The sequence below is a fragment of the Giraffa tippelskirchi genome, chromosome 5 (assembly GCF_054371585.1).
Source record: "Giraffa tippelskirchi isolate mGirTip1 chromosome 5, T2T-mGirTip1v1.2.pri, whole genome shotgun sequence".
In the NCBI taxonomy this organism is placed as follows: Eukaryota; Metazoa; Chordata; class Mammalia; order Artiodactyla; family Giraffidae; genus Giraffa; species Giraffa tippelskirchi.
In genome coordinates, this window is record NC_137279.1 from 192,284,343 (window position 1) to 192,308,638 (window position 24,296).

Sequence of the window (24,296 nt, forward strand, 5' to 3'; positions counted from 1 at the left end):
GCCAACCCTCATGGATGACTTTGAGGATTCAAGACTTCAGTGGAAGAAGTAACCATAGATGTGGTAGAAATAGCAAGGGAACTAGAATTAGAGCCTCAATTGTGCCTGAATTGCTGCAGTTGCATGATACGACTTGAACAGATGAGGAGTTGCTTCTTAGGGATGAGCAAAGAAAGCGGTTTCTTGAGATGGATCCATGCCTGGCGAAGATGGTGTAGAGTTTGTTGAAATGACAACAAACATTTAGAATATTACATAGTAAACTTGGTTCTTGAAGCAGCAGCAGGATCTGAGAGGACTGACTCCAATTTCTACTGTAGGTAAAATGCTATGAAGCATCATCGCCTGCTACAGAGAAATTGTTCATGAAAGAAAGTGTCAATTGATGTACCAAACCTCATTGTCTTCTTTTAAGGAATTGCCACAGTGACCCCAACCTTCAGCAACTATCACCCTGATCTGTCAGCAGCCATCGACACAGAGACAAGACCCTCCTCCAGCAAAAAGATTATGATTCACTGAAGGCTCAGATGATGGTGAGCACTTTTAGCAATGAAGAATTTTTAATTAAGGTATAAACTTTAAAAAAATGCATAATGTTATTGCACACTAAATAGACTACAGTATACTGTAAACATAACTGTTATATGCATTGGGGAAAAGATTCTCTTTTTCTTTCTTCTCAACAGAACTGCACAACATGTGGGATCTTAGTTGCCCAACCAAGGATCAGGTCAGCCTCACCTGCTTTGCAAGGTGGATTCCTAACCACTGGGCCACCAGGGAAGTCCCTCTTAACTTGTTTTTTTCCTTCTTGTTTTCCCTCTTTCAGATTTTAGATTTTTCCTCATCTTTAGTGAAATGCGATATTCTTGCCGGGGGAATCCCATGGACAGAGAAGCCTGGTAGGTTACAGTCCACAGGGTCACAAAGAGTTGGACACAAGTGATTTAGCAGGCATGCACAGTCTCATTAGAAGGGGCTTCCCAGGTGGCACTAATGATAAAGAACCTGCCTGCCAATGCAGTATACATAGGTTTGATCCCTGGGTGGGGAAGATCCCCTGGAGAAGGGCATGGCAATCCACTGCAGCATTCCTGCCTGGAGAATCCCATGAACAAAGGAGTCTGGTGGGCTGCAGTCCACAGGGTCTCAAAGAGTCAGACACGACTGAGCGACTTAGCATGCACACAGTCTCATTAGAGCATCTGTCTAGTTTCAGTCCCTAATATTCATTTATCAACTCTTCTATTAGATGTTCTACTTCTCTGTTTGGGGTACATTCTGGATAATTTCTTCTGCTTTTTCTTCCAGTTTACTAGTTCTCTCCTCATCTGTATCAAATAACTTGTTAATTCTGTCCCTTGTATTTTTGATGTTGATTATTCTAATTTAAATTTCTTTAAGTTATGAATCTTTTTAAAGTCGGCAAAATTATATTTTATAGTTTACAGTGTGCTATAGAGCACAGCAGATCAAGAGGCAACAGTTAGAACTGGACATGGAACAACAGACTGGTTTCAAATCGGGAAAGGAGTACATCAAGGCTGTATACTGTCACCCTGCTTATTTAACTTATATGCAGAGCACATCATGCAAAATGACAGGCTGGATGAAGCACAAGCTGGAATCAAGATTGCCGGGAGAAATATCAGATACACAGATGACACCAGCCTTGTGGCAGAAAGTGAAGAAGAACTAAAGAGCCTCTTGATGAAAGTGAAAGAGGAGAGTGAAAAAGTTGGCATAAAATTCAACATTCAGAAAAGCAAGATCATGGCATCTGGTCCCATCACTTCACAGCAAATAGACGGGGAAACAATGGAAACAGTGACAGACTTTATTTTTTGGGGCTCCAAAATCACTGCAGATGGTGACTGCAGCCATGAAATTAAAAGACGCTTACTCCTTGGAAGGAAAGTTATGACCAACCTAGACAGCATATTAAAAAGTAGAAACATTGCTTTGTCAACTAAGGTCCATCTAGTCAAAGCTTTGATTTTTCCAGTAGTCATGTATGGATGTGAGAGTTAGACTATAAAGAAAGCTGAGCGCCAAAGAATCGATGCTTTTGAACTGTGGTGTTGGAGAAGACTCTTGAGAGTCCCTTGGACTGCAAGGAGATCCAACCAGTGAATCCTAAAGGGAATCAGTCCTAAATAGTCAGTGGAAGGACTGATGTTGAAGCTGAAACTCTAGTGCTTTGGCCACCTGATGCAAAGAACCGACTCACTGGAAAAGACCCTGATGCTGGGAAAGATTGAGGGCAGGAGGAGAAGGGGACGGCAGAGGATGAGATGGTTGGATGGCATCACTGACTCAATGGACATGAGTTTGAGCAAATTCTGGGAGTTGGTGGTGGACAGGGAAGCCTGGCGTGTCGAGGTTCATGGGGTCGAAAGAGTCAGACATGACTGAGCGACTGAACTGATAGAGCACAAAGCTGTGTTTTATTTCTAGTACAGACATGTTTTAAATCTGTGACTGAAAATGACAATGTCTGAAGATTTCAGGTCGGATTTTGCCGTTTGTTGTTTCTGCATGCCTCACTGATGGTGACTTGTTCTGTTGTGCATTTGATTAATTTTTATGGGAAGCACTCCTTTGTTAAAAACTTGTGTGGATATTCTTTGAGGCCTAAGGTGAAGATGAACTCCTCTAGAAATAATATACATCCTTTTGGGTACAGTTTTCAGGGGAATTTATAGTACAGGAACACTTTAGATTAGAAACTTGTGGCTTTATGAGCCATACAGGTGGTGTGAATTTAGGTTATAAGTTCTGTGAGGGCTGGTATGGGTATACTTTCTCAGGAACTGTATTTCCTCTGCTTTGGTTAGGACCGGGGCAATTTTTCTGCTAGGCTTTTTGCTGCTGTTGTTGCTGATTTTTACCTACAGAGGTCTAGTCCTTCGTAGAGTGAACTTTGGGGACACAAAGCGTGGCGGTCTCCGATGGTACTCCTCCACGTGCTGGGGCTGGTCTTTGAGTTCACCTTCCTCATTCACACCCCCCACCCCTTACCTATATGCTTTTCTTCTCACATGCTGAGTTCTCCCTCTATTTAAAACCACATCGTGTGTGTGTGTTACCTACCCAGTCGTGTCCGACTTTGCGACCCCATGGCCCGTAGCCCTGCAGGCTCCTTTGCCCACGGGATGTCCCAGGCAAGAATACTAGAGTGGGTTGCCTTTTCCTTCTCCAGGGGATCTTCCCGACCCAGAGATCAAACCCATCGTCTCTTACGTCTCCTGTGACCTGGCAGGTGGGTTCTCTCCTGTCTGAGCCATCAGGGAAACCCTAAAGCCACATTAATTTTTCCTTATTATTTTAATCAGTTTTTATTTAGGTTTATGTACATACTTATTAATTTTGTTGCTCTTTATTCCTGCCTGTAGTTCCAGGTTTCTCTTTGGAATCATTTTCTTTCTTCTTGAGGAAAATGTTGGAATTTTCTTTAATAATAGCTTTATGGTGATGGAGTCTCTCAGTTTTTGTCTGAGAATGTGTAGTCATTATTTTGCTTTCACTCTTAAAGGCTTTTTTTTCACTGAGAATATGACCTTAGGTTGATAGTTATTTTCTTTTAGTACCTTCAGTTCAGTTCAGTTCAGTTGCTCAGTCACGTCCAACTCTTTGCAACCCCATGGACCACAGCACACCAGACCTCCCTTTCCTCACCAACTCCTGGAGTCTACTCAAACTCATCTCCATTGAGTCGGTAATGTCATCAAACCATCTCATCCTCTGTCATCCCCTTCTCCTCTCGCCCTCAATCTTTCCCAGCATCAGGGTCTTTTCCAATGAGTCAACACTTTGCATCAGGTGGCCAAAGTATTGGAGTTTTAGCTTCAATATCAGTCCTTCCAATGAACACCCAGGACTGATTTCCTTTAGGACGGGCTGATTGGATCTCCTTGCAGTCCAAGGGACTCTCAAGAGTCTTCTTCAACACCACAGTTCAAAAGGATCAATTCTTCAGTGCTCAGCTTTCTTTATGGTCTAACTCTCACACCCATACATGACCACTGGAAAAACCATAGCCTTGACTAGACGGACCTTTGTTGGCAAAGTGATGTCTCTGCTTTTTAATATGCTGTCTAGGTTGGTTGTAACTTTCCTTTCAAGGAGCAAGCATCTTTTAATTTCATGGCTGCAGTCACCATCTGCAGTGATTTTTGAGCCCCCCCCAAATAAAGCCTTTCACTGTTTCCACTGTTTCTCCATCTATTTGCCATGAAGTGATGGGACTGGTTGCCTTGACCTTAAAGGCACCTTAAAAGTCCTTTCTCTTCTAACTTTCACTGTTCCCTTTGGGATGTCAGTTGTCCATGTAATAGTTGCTCTTTTGCAGATAATAATTTCCATTTCCAGATAGTTTGTTTGGGCTTTGTTTTTCTGTGCTTCCTTTGTGAAGTGTCTAGGTATGACTTAGTTTTTCTTTCTCTAGTCGGGAGCTCACTCAACTTTGTGAATCCTCTGTCCATTGACGTCTTTCATCAGTTATGGAAAACCCTCAGTCGTGCCTTTTCAAATGCTGCCTCTGCCCCACTCTTGTTCTCTTCTCTTCCCCTCAACTTGAACTTGACATATGCTACTTAACATAGACTGAACACCTTTTCATTCAAATCTCCATATACTGTACCTTCTTCATTTTCCTTCCTTGGTACTTCCTACTTCACTTTGGATATTTGTTGCTTATCTCTCTTCTAGTTCACCAATTCTCTCTTCAGCTATGCTTTTAAAGACTGCTCTGAAACCCATTTAGGTTTTTTTAAATCAGTTATTCATTTTTCAACACTTTTAAAAATACTTATGTCCTTAAGGAATATTTCCCAGCTCTTCCCCCAAATTTTCATTATTGTCTTTATTCTCCTTGAGCACAATATTCCTCTGTCTCCAGTTGTTACTACAGATTATATTTCAGTTTACCTTTATTTATTTCATTGGGCTTTTCAGACAATAGAAGCAAACACGTGGATGTAAGATGTTTGAAGTCTCCCGTGGTCTTTTTTGATAAGAAAAACAAATAAACACACCCCTGGTCACTGAGCAAGGAGAGCTGAGGTTGGCAAATTGAGGCTCCACGTGATTCTGTGAATGGAGAGCAGGACCCGAGCACCCTTCCCTCCCCACGTCCCTCCTGGAGCCTCAGCTTACCTGTCCCTCTAGCTGCAGAGGTGCATGGAGGAGAAACCACAGGCTAAAGGCCAAACCCGGACAGGCTGGTTTTAATCCTAGCTGCCCCTGCCAGGGAGGTGATGGGAAAGGGGAAAATCAGAGAAGAAACTTCCTGTCAGGAGAGCGGGAGCAGACGGCACAGACGGGGCCTGGCTCTGTCCAGAGCTCTCTCTCTCCAGCCAGAGTTGTCCACATGCTTGGCAGAGTGGTCCCCATGGGCTGCGTGTGTTCTGGGGGGCAGGGGGCCCAGGTACGAGGAGCAGAAGTAGATGGACAGACCTCAGGTGGATGAAGTCTATCTACACACCGCTCTCTATGAACCAGGGGGATGGAAGGTTGGGAAGGAGAGAGGAGGTTGCAGAAAACCCCAGACGTGGCAAAACAGACCTGGGTGAGCTCCAGGTCATCTGCTTGGGTGTTAATCGTGGCAAAGACACAGTGGAGTCCTCTAGATGGTGTTTCTCAAACCCCAACCCGCACTCACATATCCCGGGCAAGTTATCAAATGCAGATTCAGATTAGGTGGGTCCCAGGGGATGCTGGTGCTGGAGGTCTGGGGGCCCCCAGGAGCACGAGGTTGTCTAGGAGCCCCTCTGTCACTTGGCAGAGCTCCACACAGACCATGATCTCTACGACTGGCCCTGACTCTTCCTGTAACCACCAGTATGCATACGAGTTGGCCTATTTGTTTGAAAACAGCCTCATGCTTGAGATCAGTCCTGTTTTCCAGATGGCAGAATTGCTTGTGGGTTTTCTCTGGAAATTTTATTATTACCTTTGAGTTCTCAAAGGCGTCCACAGCTGCGATTATTGCTGTCAATGTCATTGATGTTGGCATAATAGGTAAATGTCTTTGTCATTTTGGAAATTGCTCCTCATCCTTAGAAATCACAATAGGTCCCTGTAACAACACCGCCCGCCTTCCCCGGGCCCTAGTGGCCTCACGGGTCACTCTGGTCCTGTTAAGTGGAGATTATAAACATGAGGTTACTCCCCCCAAAGCTTCGGGAGGAAATGGGGAGCATCAGTCCATTTCCGTTCCTGGAATTGACAGGCTGCTTTTAGCCCCAGCAGACAGAAGCCTGCCCAGCGCCTGTCTGTGCTCCCTTAACCAGGGAGCCCTCTCCCCGCTCGGCATGATATTGCACGAAGGTCCCAGTTTGATCATTTGAATCAAGTGACCCTGGCCACTGGGGACCCATTTGTAACAGGAACAGCCTCCCATTTCCTGGCAAAATTGTCCAATGATACAAATTGCTCCTAGTCGTCTCACGACCTCCCACCCAGAGGATGGAGGGACTGGTGGTGCGCGGTTTGGACAACACTTTGGGGCGTGGGCTCCAGCATGTGGGCTCCTGTGGCCCCAGAAAGTGCATCCCAGAAGCCTAAGAAAAAAGGCTCTGGGCTGGTCCCCAGCATCCTGCGCCAAGGGTGTAATCGGTATTCGAGCTCCATCCTTGGAGTGCCCTAGACAGCCGGCTTCAAACACAAGCTCTTCATTCTGCTGCAGCCACCGCCCTGGGGATGGGAGAAGCTGCCCTAGACTGGGTGCTGGGGGTGTGAACACTTATTCGGACGTCCTGCGGGCCCATCACTCCTGCAGTCCTGCCAGGGGGGTGGTCGTGGCCCCCTTGCCTGGTGACCCCGTGTCCCAGGGTCCTAGAAGTGCAGGGCAAGGGTCATGGTTGTGGGGGCTGCCCCCAGGCTCATTCCGCCCTGTGTTTTGTTTTGAATCAGCTCTCTCCCTAAGAGTGTATCTTATCCCCACTCTAACTGTGGAAAATTCTTCAAGAGGTGGGAATACCAGACCACCTGACCTGCCTCCTGAGAAATCTGTATGCAGGTCAGGAAGCAACAGTTAGAACTGGACATGGAACAACAGACTGGTTCCAAATAGGAAAAGGAGTACATCAAGGCTGTATATTGTCACTCTGCTTATTTAACTTATATGCAGAGTACATCATGAGAAATGCTGAGCTGGAGGAAGCACAAGCTGGAATCAAGATTGCTGGGAGAAATACCAATAACCTCAGATATGCAGATGACACCACCCTTGTGGCAGAAAGTGAAGATGAACTAAAGAGTCTCCTGATGAAAGTGAAAGAGGAGAGTGAAAAAGTTGTCTTAAAACACAGCATTCAGAAAACTAAGATCATGGCATCCAGTCCCATCATTTCATGGCAAATAGATGGGGGAGTAGTGGAAACAGTGACAGACTTTATTTTTGGGGGGCTCCAAAATCACTGCAGATGGTGATTGCAGCCATGAAATTAAAAGACGATTGCTCCTTGGAAAGAAAGTTATGACCAACCTAGACAGCATATTAAAAAGCAGAGACATCACTTTGCCAACAAAGGTCCATCTAGTCAAGGCTATGGTTTTTCCAGCAGTCATGTATGCATGTGAGAGTTGGACTGTGAAGAAACCTGAGTGCCGAAGAATTGATGCTTTTGAACTGTGGTGTTGGAGAAGACTCTTGAGAGTCCCTTGGACTGCAAGGAGATCCAGCCAGTCCATCCTAAAGGAGATCAGCCCTGGGTGTTCATTGGAAGGACTGATGTTGAAGCTGAAACTCCAATACTTTGGCCACCTGATGCAAAGAGTTGACTCATTGGAAAAGACCCCGATGCTGCGAAGGATTGGGGGCAGCAGGAGAAGGGGACGACAGAGGATGAGATGGCGGGATGGCATCACCGACTCGATGGACAGGGGTTTGGGTAAACTCCGGGAGTTGGTGATGGACAGGGAGGCCTGGCGTGCTGCAGTCCATGGGGTCGTAAAGAGTCGGACACGACTGAGCGACTGAACTGAACTGAGTGCTGTCAATAGATGTAGCAATTCTTGTATTTAAACAGGTGTAGCAATGACTGAAGATCAGCTAAAAAATAAGTCATCTTTTTAAACAGGCTCTGGAACATCAGGCTGGTGCTCATGGCTCCTGACACGGCGCTTGGGTGGCCACTGTCCACGGGAAACCGCTTTGTAGGGCAGCAGGACCCAGGTGTGTGCACAGGAGGTGTCAACTAGGGAAGTGGATGTCCCTGGGCCTGCTGGAGGGGGCTGGACATCATGCTGGACTTGGCCCTGCTCACTGGGCCTGTTCTGGGGTCCCATGTCCATTAACAATGGCTCCAGGGCTCCTGTTTGGCTCTTGGCCTTACTGTTTGTAAGACTAAGGGGTGGGACTGCGCGTCTCAGAAGTGCCCATTAAAGGAAGCCCTGGTGACCCAGTGGGGGGTGGTGGCCTGGGAGGTGCTAACCTCTTGAAGGGAGGCCAGGCAGGTTCAGGCTCACCCAAGGTGCAGGGGACCAGCTCTTGGGACCCTTTGTCCCAGGCTGGGATGGATGCTCTCAGCTGCTTCTTGGAGAGGGGGTATCTTGTTTCTCGGGGAGCACAATCTCAGGGGTGCAGGAGACACCCTCCCCCCTCACCACCCGGGGGGGAAGTGTGGACTCTGAGTTGGGTCCCCACCACTCGGCAGGGTGACCACCCTTGTAGGGCTGCTTCACTGGTCCCCCTGCCCACTCGGCCACAAGCCTGGAGGCTCCCCTTGGCAGAGACAGGGGAGCTGAGGAAGGTAAGGCCGCCCTGTGGACTCTAGGGGCTCCCAGGCACTGAGAGCCTACAGCCTGTGGCCTCAGCCCTTTCTTCCCATCCTCTGACGTGCGGCTGGTCCAGCAGCTGCCGCCTCAGAACGCTTCTCAACCCGAGGCTCCGGGGGCCTCTCCCATCAGTCAGAGCCGGCAGACAAGTTGAAACCTGGCTATTATCTCAGCCAAGACAGGGACTGCCACTCTGGGGGTCCCAACACCCTGGAGGAGAAGGGCGACGGGGCTGTGGCTCTAACTTAGAGGGGCAGCGGGGGGCAGGGGGGCAGTGAGAGCAAGTCACAGGGGCTGCCTTGACCTGGAGCCTGGGAGTGGGGGCCGTGGGGGCCCCTTAGCGAGGAAGGAGCCTGGATGGGCCCGTGTGTGGGGTGGGGACCCCACTCTAGGGGCCAGGGGCCCTCCAGGGGGCTGGTGCATGAGCTCTGAGGAGAGGCTTCTAGCTGGAGGCTGAGGGGGTCAGTGGGATGCAGCCTCAGGTGAAAGGAGAGACGCACGCAGGCGTGCATCTGCCTGGGGTGAGAAGATGGGGAGGAGATGGTGACCGGGGCGGAGGTGGCATTTGTGCTCCGGGCCGTCAAGAACCCACTGGGATAGGAAACTCAGGGGGCACTGCTGTGTGCAGGGTTGGGAGGTGACCGGCTCTGGGGAAGAGAAGTCAAGGACTAGGCAGCGTGCCCAGGAGCCCTCACAGCACCTGGCTGGTACCCGGCGGGCAGCTGGTGAGCACCTGGCAGGCACCATTTGACCACTCATGACCTGTCTCTAACTATCAGGAGCTCCAGCTCCAGCCTGCTGGTCCACCTCCCCGAACCGTTCAAAAGCCTGAGCTGCCAAGCCCGCCGGCACACTCACCTGCACAGAGATCCCTGTGGTTCCCAAACCAGGAAAGTCTTCACAACGGTGCCATCACAGTCTGCGGGGCGAGGGCAGCGTGACCCACAGCCTGTGATGGCCCTTCACGTCCAGCTGGCCGGCAGGTGACTCGGATCCAGACTCCCTTTCAAGCCTGCTTCCTCGGGTACCCTCCTGGTACCCACTGCCCTAGATCTGGTTGCCGGGGAAACACGCTTCACCCACGGATCTCCATCTCAGAGCCTCTCCCAGAAAGAACACCTGTGAGGGAGAGAGGCAGGATGGGGCGGAGAGAGAAGGGAGCTAGGAGGCGGTTGCTGCAGTGGCTTCGGTGGGTCCCACGGGGAGGTCCACAGGGGCACGGCCCTCTCCAGCTGTCGCCCAAGGAGGCAGAGTCTAGGCCTGTGGACTCTCAGCACGATCCCACCCTTGGATGGGTGATGCCTGGAGGGGTTCCCTGTGGTCTGGCTGGGTGCAGTCTTGGGTGAGGGCAACTCTCGGGGGGGGGGGCTCCAGTGTCAGCAGCCAACAAGCCTGGCAATTGGGATGACAGCTGTCCCGCTATGCAGGGAGCTCTGGGAGGCGCACACGGCACCCCCTAGACCCTGTCAGCGGGTGGATGCACGTTCCTCATTTAGGTGTGAGACTTCAGATAGGCCATTTGGAGCACATCAGTGGTTGAGAAGGGAGAGGAGGGTGGAGGGAGAAATACGGACGTAACCGGGTGAAAAATGATGTTTCGCTGCTGGGTAGAATGTGTGATTCCCAGCGAGCAGGTGCGGCTGGAACGGTGGTTGAGGGGCTCAGTTTTCCGGAAGAGAAGGGTCTCATGAAGGAGCCCAAGGGGAGCATCCAGGAAACCAGCCAGACCCAGGGGAGCGTGGAGCCCAGAGCGGGGGATGTGGACCTCGAAAGAGAATGTCATCACCTACAGCGCCTGCTCCTGGGGGCCAGAGGAGGCCAGGGCTGAGCGTGGGCTCTGCCTTTGCTGACACAGAGGACCAGGAAGAGCCCCCTATCCTGATCAGAGAGGTGGTGTGCGTGGCTCGGGAGAACGAGGCTCTGTCCCCACCAGAGGACTCCAAGGCCGCGGAGCGCAATGGAGGTGGGACGCAGTGGGCAGGAGAACTTCTGGTTGCGTGCCTTCACTTTGTTGGTGAAGCAGAGAGCCGGGAGAACAGGGCCTGGCCTAGTTGCATCCGAGGTGGCCGTGCAGGGAGGGTCTGCTGCCTGGCCTTGTCCTTGGGTGGCAGGTCTGCCACCGTGGCTCACAGGGCATCCGGACGCAAGAGAGAACTTCCCCTCCCCGCTGTGGTCCAGCGCGCTGGGGACTTTGCACAAGTAGAATAGAAATCTTGAACCGCCGGACTCAGGAATTTTTTCCCTGGAAAAGAGAAGGTCCTCCTTAGGGTGTTTTGTTGGAAGGCCTGAGATGAATTCCCTTTATATCTAAAATCCGAAAGGCATTTCCAAACTAATATTGATACAGTCCGTGAGCCTGGCTGGCACTTCACAGTTTATAAAACGGTTTGTGTGTGGTGCCCGGACCATCTTATGTTGTTATTGCTTTTGTTATAGAAGACTATTAAATGTCATGTAAAATATTGACACTTTTATAGGAAAAAGCAAGTTTTAAAACAGTACTATATAAGCTATCTTTATTACAAAAAATCATACATGTATCGATACACAGGGAGAAAGAGCAATAATACCAACATATTAATAGTCATTATTTGAGGATTCCAGGTTATTTTCCCTGTTTTATTTTTTATACCTTATATTTTAAAGTTGTTTATAGTGCATATAACTTTTGTAATGAAATTTTAGAAAGGGAACTGGAAAGATTTAGAGGATTTCAGCTGGTGCGCAGTCTGCTCTTGCAAGGAAACCCCCTGGACCCTCTTCCTGGTCTGCCCCCCTTGGTCCCACACCTGTGAGCTGATGCTGGCAATGCCTCTTCCTCTTTCCTGAGGGTCCTTCAGTGGTTTCCCATCCCGGGCTCCCTATATTTGCCAGCCAACTGTTTTCCATTCCACACTTTGAAATTAAAATGAGTGTGTTGGGCTGTTTAGGCCGCAGACACGCCCATGTGAGCCGTGTTTACTCGGCAACTGGTGCCCAGTTAATTACACGGTAATTCCAGCGTAGCGGCAGGGCGATCACACAGCAAGTGCCGTGTCATTAGCCCTGATTACTCCAGTCTTGTGAGCACAGGGAGGCGCGTGGTAATTGCTTTTGGACCTTCCAAAGGCAGGAGAGACAGATCCACGGCAGCCTGTAATTATCCAGGATGAGTGTGACGTGTATCAAGTAAGCAAACATTGAGGGGGCGGTCTGCGTGTATAAAGTGAGCAAGAACCAAGACCCCCCCAGGAGGCCACGGAGTCCCGACGTGGGGCATGGGCTGGGGGCAGGGTGCCACCTTGGCAGCCTCCATGAAGCTCCTTTATGTCCCCAGGCCCAAGACTGAGTGAAGGGACACAGGCTGAAGGCTAACCCTGATTTCCTCTGTTTATTGAAAGCCTACTGTGTGCTTGAATGGGCTGCACACAGGAGAGAGAGAGAACGCAGAGCAGGTGTCCTTGAAGACGCCATAGGTTCCTAGAGGAGGTGGGTGAGTAGGAAAAAAAATGCTCCCAACACAATAAAAGAGGCACAAACATGATCTCTGAGATTCCAGAGGATGGAGGGGCCTCTGCTTAGGGGTGTTACTGGGAGGCCTCTTGGAGGAGGTAATACTTGCAGGTCTGAGGGATGAATAGGGGTTTGATAAGAGAAAGTGGGCTTGGAGGAGGACCTACAAGGTAGAATCTGAGTTCCTGTTTCTGAAACTCAAGTCCCTCAAGTCGCTCTTCAGTCCCACCAGCATCCTTCCCAGTCAAGAGAAACAAAGAATCCTCCTCAGCCTTACTCTGCTTTGAGTGGAGAGTCTGTCGTCTGCAACTGAAACTGTCCTCATGAGTAACTGAGCTCGGGGAGCTGTGAGAGGGTTCCAGGGGCTTGAGCCTGGGGTATAGGAGACCATGGAGGGGAGGGGAGCAAGCGAGAGGCGCTCAGACTGCAGGATGCAGGGGCAGTCTACAGTGGGGAGCTGGCGGTCCACTTGACACTGAAGGATGTTCTGAAAGCAACTAGAGAAAGAAGAGCAAACAAGCTTAAGGAGACAAAAATGAATCATACAGATCAGAGCAGAAATAAGCAAAATAGAGACTAAAAAAAGCAATAGGAAAGATCAATGAAATGAAAAGCTGGTTCTTCAAAAAAGACAAATAAAATTGATTAAACCTCTAAGCAGACTCATTAAGAAAAAAAGGAAGAGGACTCAAACCAATAAAATCAGAAATGAAAAAGGAGAAGTTACAACGGACGCCACAGAAATACAAAGGATCACAAGAGATGACTACAAGTGACCACAGGTCAATAAAATGCACAACCTTGAAGAGATGGACAAATTCTTAGAAAGGTAAATTCTCTCGAGACTGAATCAGGAAGAAACGGAAAATTTGAGCACACAAATTGCCAGTACTAAAATTGAATCAGTAATTTAAAAACTCCTAACAAGCAGAGGTTCAGGACCAGATGGCTTGCTTCACACGTGAATTCTACCAAATATTTAGAGAAGAATTAACACCTATCCTTCTGAAACTTTTCCAAAAAAGTCACAGAGGAAGGAACACTTCTGAACTCATTCTATTAGGCCACCGTCACCCTGATACCAAAATCAGATAAAGATATCACACGCAAAGAGTTTTTAGGCCAATATCATGGATTAATAAAGGTGCAAAAACCCTCAACAAAATACTAGCAAACTGAATCTAACAGTGCATTAAGAGGATCACACACTACGATCCAGTGAGATTTATTCCAAGGTTGCAAGGATTTTTCAGGATCTACAAGTCAGTGTGCTGTACCCCGTCAGAGACGCTCACCGCAGCTCTGTCCACGACAGCCAGACACGCCGTTGTTCGGTCCTGTGCTTTGTCGCCCTGTCGTGTCCGACTCTCTGCGACCCCGTGGACTGTAGCCCTCCAGGCTCTTCTGTCCATGGGATTTCCCCGGCAAGAATGCTGGAGTGGGTTGGTGTTCCTTCCTCCAGGGGATCCTCCCGACCCAGGGATGGAACTCACATCTCCTTCATCTCCTGCATTGGCAGCAGACTCTTTACCACTGAGCCCCCAGGGAAGCCCCAAGACGTAGAAGTGACTTAAATGTCCATCAACAGATGAATAGGTAAAGAAGATGTTGTACATGTAACAACGGAGTATCACTCAGGCATTTAAAAGAGTGAAATAAGGTCATTAGCAGCAACATGAATGGACCTAGAGATTATCATACTGAGTGAGTCAGACAAAGACAAATGTCACGTGACATCACTTATACGTGGAACCTAAAATGAACTTATTTACAGAACAGAAGTAGACTCGTAGACATAGAAGACAAACTTGTGGTCACCAAATGGGAAAAGGGATAAATTATGAATTGGGGATTATTAACAACACACACACACTACTGCATATAAAACAGATAAACAACAAAGACCTACTGTATAGCTCAGGTTCTCTGGCTTCAGTTCTGGGGGCTCCAACCTCCCCATCATTCTTGGAAGGATGGACCACAGTCACGACCAGGGGATGGCCCAAGGTCGGCAGGGGGAGTGATGACGCGGGACAAGGCGGGGCCTGTGCCTCCAGCAAACAGAGCGGAGGGCAGCCTGGTGGGCCCGTGAGGTCAGGCTCCTGGTGGGGGCGGGGGAGGGACCCCTCGGGGAGGCGGCATTGAAGCTGGGGGGAGCGTGGTGGTCTGGATGGGCTGCAGTGGGGCCCGCAGGAGTGGAGGAGGTGAGGAAGCAGAGCCAGGCTGCAGGGAGCATGGAGGGGCCGGGGCAGAGGCTGCTGGGAAAGCAGGGAGCAGCCTGTGAGCTCCCCCCATCAGGGCCTGGCTTGGTTTGGAAGGTGGCAGGGAGCCAGAGAAGGTTCTAGAGCCGGTGGTTCATGGCTGGATGGGCGCCTGAGGAAGATGGACACGGTGTGAGATGGGGGACCTGGACTCAGCCCTTCCCTCTCTGTGCTTCGCTGGAGGCGTGGCTGGGCCGTGTCCCCGGGTAGACCAGGCCTCTGGGAGCTTCGCGGGGTGGGGGGGGAGTCCTACGGATCCGGTTTAGGGTCTTTGTGGAAGTAGGTCACTTCAACAGCCCGCTGAGCTTCACTGTTGCAGTTAAAAATGGAAACAATGTGACTCTATGAAGAATCCATCATTCATTACTAAATGCTTCCCTGTTTTCAGATCGAGAAGTATTCAGATGACCTTTGCGAGCTCAAAAGAAGCAGGCGCTGGACCACTGAGCCTCAGCTGGTGAGAAGTGGAGATGAAAACCATGCCCCCCGTGCCGGTCCCCGCGCCCCCCTCACCCCGGACCCGTCCCCCTCCCTGGGGACCTAGCCGTCTGCCCCTCCTCCCCCGGACCAGACCCCAAAGAGCTGATCAGCAACCCAGACACACGCTTGCACACGTGTGCTCACAGAAGCACGGTTCCCGTCACCGAAGCAGACGTCCGTGATTAGCGAAGAACTAAACGTGCTGTTCCAGACAGAGGGCTGCCACCAGCCACAGGAAGGGGTGACGCGGGCCGCACGGCAGGTGAACCTCAGAAAGCACAGTGACAGGCGTCAGACACAGAAGGCCCGTGTGGTACCACCCTGTGCCTGTCCGGTGTCCAGGTCAGGCCAGTCCGTGGACAGAAGGTAGACAGCGGTTGTTTCGGGCTGCGGGAGGGGGTGGCAGGGACTACTTAGTGGGACGTGGGTTCCTTTTGGGGTGAGTGGCCTTAGGACTGGGCGGAGGTGCTGATTGCAGGACCCTGTGAACGCTCTAGATGCTGCGGAATGGTACGTTTAAAAATGGTTAATTTGATGTTCTGGGAATTTCACTTTAATTTCTAAAAAAAGCAGCGTAAAACCCTGATAGCTTGAGGGTTTGGAAACTTGGGGGGCTTGCAGGAAATTCAGGCTCACGTGAGGTCAGACTTGAGTGGCAGAGCTTGGGGGCTGATGGTGGGGTCCCTGGGGCCTGGGCACTGAGAAGCGGTCTTGGCTGCGGAGATGTTGAGTAGGGGGCTCTCAAGGCCCCGCTGTTTCTGAGCCACCCCCAGGGGCCCTGGCAGCTTCTCCTCCCGCCCTCACCGCCTCTGGGAACAGTGTTACCTTCGGGCCCCAGATGGAATTGTCCCCGCCTTCTGCAGGGGCCTGGGGGGTGGGCGGCGGTGTGGAGGGGGGTCCTGTCCCTGCCTCTGCATGAGGCCCTGCCTCCCTGCACAAGGACAGGCGCAGCTGGGGTCCCCTCTGCTGGCGACAGGGGCCGGAGGAGCCAGAGAGAGCTTCTGAGCTGGGGTCCTGTGGCCCCACCAGCCTCTCCAGGCTCCCGGGGGAGTCTCCCCCGCTTCCCTCTAACCCCAAAGTGGAAACAACAGAAAGAGGCGGCACGCCACAGAGTCTGCTCAACACGCGGGTGATGAGACCTGACAGCGGCCCACCCAGGAACGGGCACCGAGCTGCTCAAGGTGGAGCCCGCGAGCCCCAGCGTCAGCGCCACCGGCTGGGGCGGAGTGCAGGTTCTCAGGCCCCGGCGCTCCGGGTGGGGCTGGCCCCCTGTGCTGTGGGAGGCCCCTGCCCGGCCCTGGCCGCGGTGATGCAGACCCTCTGGCTGAGTCAGCCCCCAGCCTCACGCGCTGGAGTCTCTACGTGGGAGCCCCCAGGGTCCCGCTCTGCCCCCAGGGGAGCCTCGGGCCCCCACTCCCCAGCCCTCCTGGTCAGTGCTGCAGGGCTTCCTAGCATCATTTTCTAGGTGAGTTTTTACCCTCTAGGAAGATTCCTCTTTCCAGGGGCTGGGCCCGTCCCCAGCCTCCCAAGGGGCCCAGGCAGCGGCACTGCCCTCAGACGGGGCAGGGAGGGCAGGTGGTCTCGCCCTGTGGGGCACACAGCCACAGGCACCTGCCAGTGCACACCACGTGTGCAATGGTTGGAAGAACAGCGCAAGAGGCTGAGCTTATCAACAAGCCGCTCACCCAGCCCCCATCCACATGGTCACTTCCAAGCTTTGCTTTTTTCTCTTAAACCTTTTTGAGCCCCTGTTGTCAAAGATAAGTTCCCTGGGAAAGATGTACTTTTGGAACAGAGGAGGAGGCTTCTGGCTGGAGGGGCAAGTGGCCTTGAGCCCACTGTCGGCCCGGCCCGGATTAGCCCAGCGTCCCCTGCTGACCCCCACAGAGCGCCAGGTCGGCCACAGTCTTGGGGGCTCCCCGCCAGGCTGGCAGAGCCAACACCACTGCCTCTGCCGCGTTTTCCTGCTTTGTTGTTATTTTCTTTGGCTATGCCACTTGGAACTGAATGAACTCACTGGGCAGGCGTGTATGCTCGCTGTCATGAAAAGCGTCCGTGATGACTAGCTGTGGATCACCCCAGACCATTCATTCTCCTCTGTGAAGACCACCAGGAAAGTCCTGCAGAATCTTCCTCTTGCCAGGAAAGCACTCGGACCTTCTCCTTCTGCCTGTGGTCTCAGGCCTGTCTCTGCCCTGCCTGGCCCCGCTCTCAGCATACAGCAGGCAGTCACTCTGCCCTGCCTGGCACCGCTCTCGGCATACAGCAGGCAGTCACAAATATTTTTTTGACATGAAAGGATCTGCTTGATTTCACAAAATCTAAAAGCTAATTTCTGGAACCAGTGCCCTGCAGAAACGATCCTCCAGCCAGGGACACAGTCATTTGTTATCATCTTTGGCCATCGAGCCTGGTGTCTTATCTAAGAAAATATTGCTCCCTGAGGACTCTCTTCTAGAACAAATGCTGCGGTTGGCACGCACACTCCTGTTACTCTGCGGGCTTCACAGTCTGGGCGGGTCACCGCTGTGGGTTAAATGGTATCTCCTGAAGACACAGGTTCAAGTCCTAGCTCCCAGTGCCTTTACATATGACTTCTTTGGAAATAAGGTTTTTGCAGATATCAGTTCAGTTCAGTCGCTCAGTCGTGTCCGACTCTTTGCGACCCCATGGACTGCAGCACACCAGGCCTCCCTGTTCATCACCAACTCCCGGAGTTTACTCAAACTCATGTCCATTGAGTCGGTGATGCCATCCAACCATCTTATCCTCTGTCGTCCCCTTCTCCTGCCCTCAATCTTTCCCAGCATCAGGGTCTTTTCAAATGAGTCAACCCTTCGCATGAGGTGGCCAAAGTATTGGAGTTTCAGCTTCAACATCAGTCCTTCCAATGAACACCCAGGACTGATCTCCTTTAGGATGGACTGATTGGATCTCCTTGCAGTCCAAGGGACTCTCAAGAGTCTTCTCCAACACCACAGTTCAAAAGTGTCAATTCTTCAGTGCTCAGCTTTCTTTATAGTCCAACTCTCACATCCATGCATGACCACTGGAAAAACCATAGCTTTGACTACCAAGTTAATGAGGGCCCGAGTGGGGGCCCAAGCCTCTCCTGGGGGCAGAGCGGAACCCTGGGGGCTCCCATGTAGAGACCCCAGTGTGTGAGGCTGGGGGCTGACTCAGCCGGAGGGTCTGCATTACCACGGCCAGGGCCGGTCGGGGGCCTCCCGCAGCACAGGGGGCAGCTCCGCCCGGAGAGCCGGCACCTGAGAACCTGCATTCCATGGGCCTGTGACCTGCATGAGGGTGGGCCCTAAGTTCTGTGACCGGTGTCATCTTAAGGAGACAGACAGACAGGGAGGTCACCATGCGATGACAAGGTGGGCCTCGGAAGGGTGTGTCCACAGACCCAGGACCGCCTGCAGCCCCCAGAGTGGAGGAGGCGGGAAGGACCCTCCCCAGGGCCTGCAGAGGGCGGGAGGCCCCACAGGCACTTTAGTTTCGATTTCCGGCCTCCATTCAGTGAGAGAGAAACCTGTGAGGTTCAGAGCTGCCCCTGGCAGACTGGCCGCAGGGCCCGGTGGGACCACCAAGGCCTGCCGACCGAGGCTCTAGGTCATTCTCGGTCTCATGGGCAAAACCCTCACAGGCATACCCACCTCGAAGGGCTGATTCTAAACACACACGAGGAGGTTCTCTCGCATCTCACTTGCCGTCGACAATAGGATGTTATGGGAGCAAGTCAGTGAGGTCGGGTCCAGGGACAACAGGCCAAGTGCGGACTGGTGAGTCCGGCGCTTGGATTCACCAGACCAACCTGGGCTCATCCCCCTCGGAGGCCTTGCCCTCTAGAGTCACCACTTCCTTGGTCCTCTGGTGCCTGCAGCCTTGCTATCTTTTCCACGTGAGCTCAGTGCGTCTCCCTCCTACGGCGCTATTATGCCTTAAAATAGAATTTCTGTGTGTCTTTTCGTTGAAAGTGCTGTATAAATATTTTCCAAGGCAGGAAAATGGTCCGCCCCAGTTCCGTGTCCACCGTTCCCATGATGCTGATGTGCTTTTGGCCGTGTCAGCACGTGTCAGCACGTGCCTACCGAGAAACGCTCCGAGGGGACCCGCCTGCCACTGGCCTGGCTCCGGCGGGCCTTTCTTAGACTCCATGGACCCTCAGCAGGGGCATAGCTGAGCCCTCACCTTCACGCCCAAGTTCACTGTCCCTGGCATCCCCACCTGCCAGCACAGGTGCTTCAGCACCACGCCCAGGAGGTGGCCCCCTTCTCCCTTCCCGAGCCCCGCCTCCCATCCAATTCCTGACTCCGGCCACCCTGGCCGCCTGGGGGCCTCCTGCATGGTACGTTCTGGCCTCATCTAGACACAAGGACCCCCTTGACTTGGCTCCCAGCCTTATGCTTCCCTCTCCAGCCCATTGCTTGCTCAGGAGCAAGACTGGACATTTTAAATGTATTTTTTTTTAAATTGTGGTTAAATACACATAACATAGACTTCACCCTCCTAACCACATTAACCGCACAGTTCTGTGGGACTAGGGCACATTCACTTTGTTGAACAACCGTCACCACCATCCACCACCAAACTTTTTATCTTCCCAAATGAAAGTGTCTCCACTAAATACGCTCACTCCCGACCCCCTGACAATCCCCATTCAGCTCTGTCAGTGTGGATCTGACTCCTCTAGGGACCTCCTATAAATAGGACCACGTAGTATCTGTCCTTTTGTGACTGGGTTGTTTAACTTAGCATATACGTCCTCAAAGCTCATCCACGTTGTAGCAGGTGTCGGAGGCTCCTTCCTTGTTAAGGCTGAACCGCACTCCCGTTCTACGGGCGGACCACATTTTGTTTCTTCTCATCCAGTGACGACACTTGGCCTGTCTCCACCTTTGGTTATCGTGAATAATGCTGCTGTAAATGTAAGTGTGCAAATACTTCAGCTCCTGCTTTCTATTATTCTGGGTTTTCGCCCCAGGGTGGAATTGCTGGATCACACGGTAATTCTGTTTAATCTTTGGAGGAACCAGCGTGCTGACTTCCGTAGGATGGGCCTTTCACCTCGCTCCCAGGTCACACACCAAGTCCTCTCCTGCTGTGCCCCCACCTTTCCTGCCCGGTCTCCCGCTCTGTCCGTCGCCCTTCAGGTGCGGCCCTGGCCCTGCCCTCGGCCGTCCCAGGCCTGTCTCCTCCCACACCCGCGGACCCTGCTGCTGTCCTGCTCCTCCCGGGCTTCATTTCAGCTCCTCCCGCCTCAGGTCCCTCCCGGTGCTGCACGTCCTCTGTTGCCTTGTCTGTCTCCTGCACAAAGCAGAGTCACCTGCCGGAAGGAACCTGGTCTGTGGGTCACCTTTGTCCCCATGACCTAGACCCCGGCACACGCGATTGTTGAAGGAAAGAAAGAATGACTGGACAAAAAGAACCGAGGAAGTTATTTGCAATGGAGAGAAGTATAATATAATGAAAATGTCTCTGCAAACAGAGGAGGGGGAATTTGGGTCTATAATGACACCACTCCAGTGTTCTTGCCTGGAGAATCCCATGGACAGAAGAGCCTGGGGGGCTACAGCTCATGGGGTCACAAAGAGCTGGACACGACTGAGCGACTGAGCACAGCAAGTTAAAAATCGGTTCAATGACTGGAACAGTGACTTCAGTCCCTCAGTCATGTTCGACTCTATAAACTGTTGCTTCTTGACCTGCATGCAGATTTCTCGGGAGGTAGGTCAAGTGGTCTGGTATTCCCATCTCTTGAAGAATTTTCCACAGTTTATTGTGACCCACACAGTCAAAGGCTTTGGCATAGTCAATAAAGCAGAAATAGATGCTTTTCTGGAATTCTCTTGTTTCTTCGATGATACAGCGGATATTGGCAATTTGACCTCTGGTTCCTCTGTCTTTTCTAAATCCAACTTGAACATCTGGAATTTCATGGTTCATGTACTACTGAAGCCTGGCTTGGAGGATTTTGAGCATTACTTTGCTAGGTAGTTTGAACAGTCTTTGGCATTGCCCTTCTTTGGGATTGAAATCAAAACTTAGCTTTCCAGTCCTGTGGCCACTGCTGAATTTTCCAAATTTGCTGGCATATTGAGTGCAGCACTTTCACAGCATCACCTTTTAGGATTTGAAATAGTGCAACTGGAATTCCATCACTTCCACTAACTTTGTTCATAGTGATGCTTCCTAAGGCCCACTTGACTTCGCATTCCAGGATGTCTAGCTCTAGGTAAGTGATCACACCATCGTGGTTATCTGGGTCATGAGGATCTTTTTTGTGTAGTTCTTCTGTGTGTTTTTGCCACCTCTTCTTAATATCTTCTGCTTCTGTTAGGTTCATACCATTTCTGTTCTTTATTGTGCCCATCTTTGCATGAAATGTTCCCTTGGTATCTCTAATTTTCTTGAAGAGATCTCTAGTCTTTCCCATTCTATTGTTTTCCTCTGTTTCTTTGCACTGATCACTGAGGAAGGCTTGCTTATCCCTCCATGCTATTCTTTGGAATTCTGCATTCAAATGGGTATATCTTTCCTTTTCTCCTTTGACTTTCACTTCTCTTCTTTTCTCAGCTATTTGTAAGGCCTTGTAAGACAACCATTTTGCCTTTTTCCATTTCTTTTTCTTGGGGATGATCTTGAACACTGCCTTCTGTATAATGTCACAAACCTCCATCCATTGTTTTTCAAGCACTCTACCAGATCTAATCCCTTGAATCTATTTGTCCAGGGAATTCTCCAGGCCAGAATACTGGAGTGCATAGCCTTTCCCTTCTCCAGGGGATCTTCCCAACCCAGGGATCGAACCCAGGTCTCCCACACTGCAGGCGGATTCTTTACCAGTAGCTGGGCTACAAGGGAAGCCTGGAATAATGACTTAGTGATTCCAATTGCTGGATGCCATGACCTTAGTTTTCTGAATGTTGAGTTTTAAGCCAACTTTTTCACTCTCCTCTTTCACTTTCATCAAGAGGCTCTTTAGTTCTTCACTTTCTGCCATAGGGTGGTGTCATCTGCATATCTGAGGTTATTGATATTTCTCCCAGCAATCTTGATTCTAGCACAATCAAGATCATGGCATCCGGTCCCATCACTTCATGGCAAATAGACGGGTAAACAGTGGAAAAAGTGGCAGACTTTATTTTGGGGGGCTCCAAAATCACTGCAGATGGTGACTTCAGCCATGAAATTAAAAGATGCTTACTCCTTGGAATAAAAGTTATGACAAACCTAGACAGCATATTAAAAAGCAGAGACATTAGTTTGCCAACAAAGGTCCATCTAGTCAAGGCTATGGTTTTTCCAGTGGTCATGTATGGATGTGAGAGTTGGACTATAAAGAAAGCTGGGTGCCAAAGAATTGATCCTGTTGAACTGTGGTGTTGGAGAAGACTCTTGAGAGTCCCTTGGACTGCAAGGAGATCCAATCAGTCCATCCTAAAAGAGATCAGTCCTGAATATTCATTGGAAGGACTGATGCTGAAGCTGAAACTCCAATACTTTGGCCACCTGATGTGAGGAACTGACTCATTTGAAAAGACCCTGATGCTGGGGAAGATTGAAGGCAGGAGGAGAAGGGGATGACAGAGGATGAGATGGTTGGATGGCATCACCGACTCAATGGATATGAGTTTGAGTAAACTCGGGGAGTTGGTGATGGACAGGGAGGCCTGATGTGCTGCAGTCCATGGGGTCACAAAGAGTTGGACATGACTGAGTGACTGAACTGACTAACTGATTCTAATTGCCACCAGGAAGTCTGTGTCAGACAGCTGGGATTTTAATCAGAGGGGAGGATTTTGACCAATGATCCCCATGTGAAGTATTGTCAGGCCATGAAATCAGGTGTATCCTGTATGGGAAATTTCTGTAGAGGACAATCTTCTGACTCACCAGTGTGATTGGTTGAAGCATTGCATATAAATCCTGGGAGGAATTTTTTCTTTGACTTCTTGATTGAATGGGGAAATCCTTAAAGCCACTGATAACCAATATCCCTGACTAACAGTGATGTAAAAGTTCTCTGTGAAATACTAGCAAGCTGAATCCAGCAGCACACAAATAGGATCATACACTATGGCCAAGTGGGATTCATCCTTGGGATGCAAAGGTGGTTCAACATGTGTAAATCAATCACTGTGATGCATCACATTTACAGAATGAAAGATAAAAACCACGTGACCATCTCAGCAGATGCAGAAAAAGTCTTTGACAAAATTCAGCATTCATTTATGAAAAATAATCTCAACAATGTTGATATAGAAGGAGTTTATCACAACATAAGGAGGCCTACACATAGAAAGCCCACAACTAACATCATAATCAATGGGGAAAGCTCAACGTTCAGAAAACTAAGATCATGGCATCTGGTCCCATCACTTCATGGGAAATAGATGGGGAAACGGTGGAAACAGTGTCAGACTTTACTTTTTTGGGCTCCAAAATCACTACAGATGGTGATTGCAGCCATGAAATTAAAAGACGCTTACTCCTTGGAAGGAAGGTTATGGCCAACCTAGATAGCATATTGAAAAGCAGAGACATCACTTTGCCAACAAAAGTCCGTCTAGTCAAGGCTATGGTTTTTCCAGTGGTCATGTATGGATGTGAGAGTTGGACGGTGAAGAAAGCTGAGCACCGCAGAATTGATGCTTTTGAACTGTGGTGTTGGAGAAGACTCTTGAGAGTCCCTTGGACTGCAAGGAGATCCAATCAGTCCATCCTAAAGGAGATCAATCCTGGGTGTTCATTGGAAGGACTGAGGTTGAAGCTGAAACTCCAATACTTTGGCCACCTCATGCGAAGAGTTGACTCATTGGAAAAGACCCTAATGCTGGGTAGGATTGAGGGCAGGAGGAGAACGGGACGACAGAGGATGGGATGGTTGGGTGGCATCACTGACTCAATGGACATGGGTTTGGGTAGACTCCGGGAGTTGGTGATGGACAGAGAGGCCTGGCGTGCTGCAACTCATGGGGTCGCAAAGAGTCGGACACGACTGAGCGACTGAACTGAACCGAACTGAACAAGGAAAGGAGGCCCACTCTCACCTCTTCTATTCAGCGTAGTACTACTAGAAATTCTAGCCACAGCAATTAGGCAAGAAAAAGAAATAAAAGAAATCGAAACCAGAAAAGAAGACTTAAAATTACCTCTATTTTCAGATAGTATGATCACACATGTAGAAAACTCTGAAGACTGTTAGGACTCAAACAACCATTAGAACTAATACATAAATTTAGTAAAGTCGTAGCATACAAAAATCAGTGACAT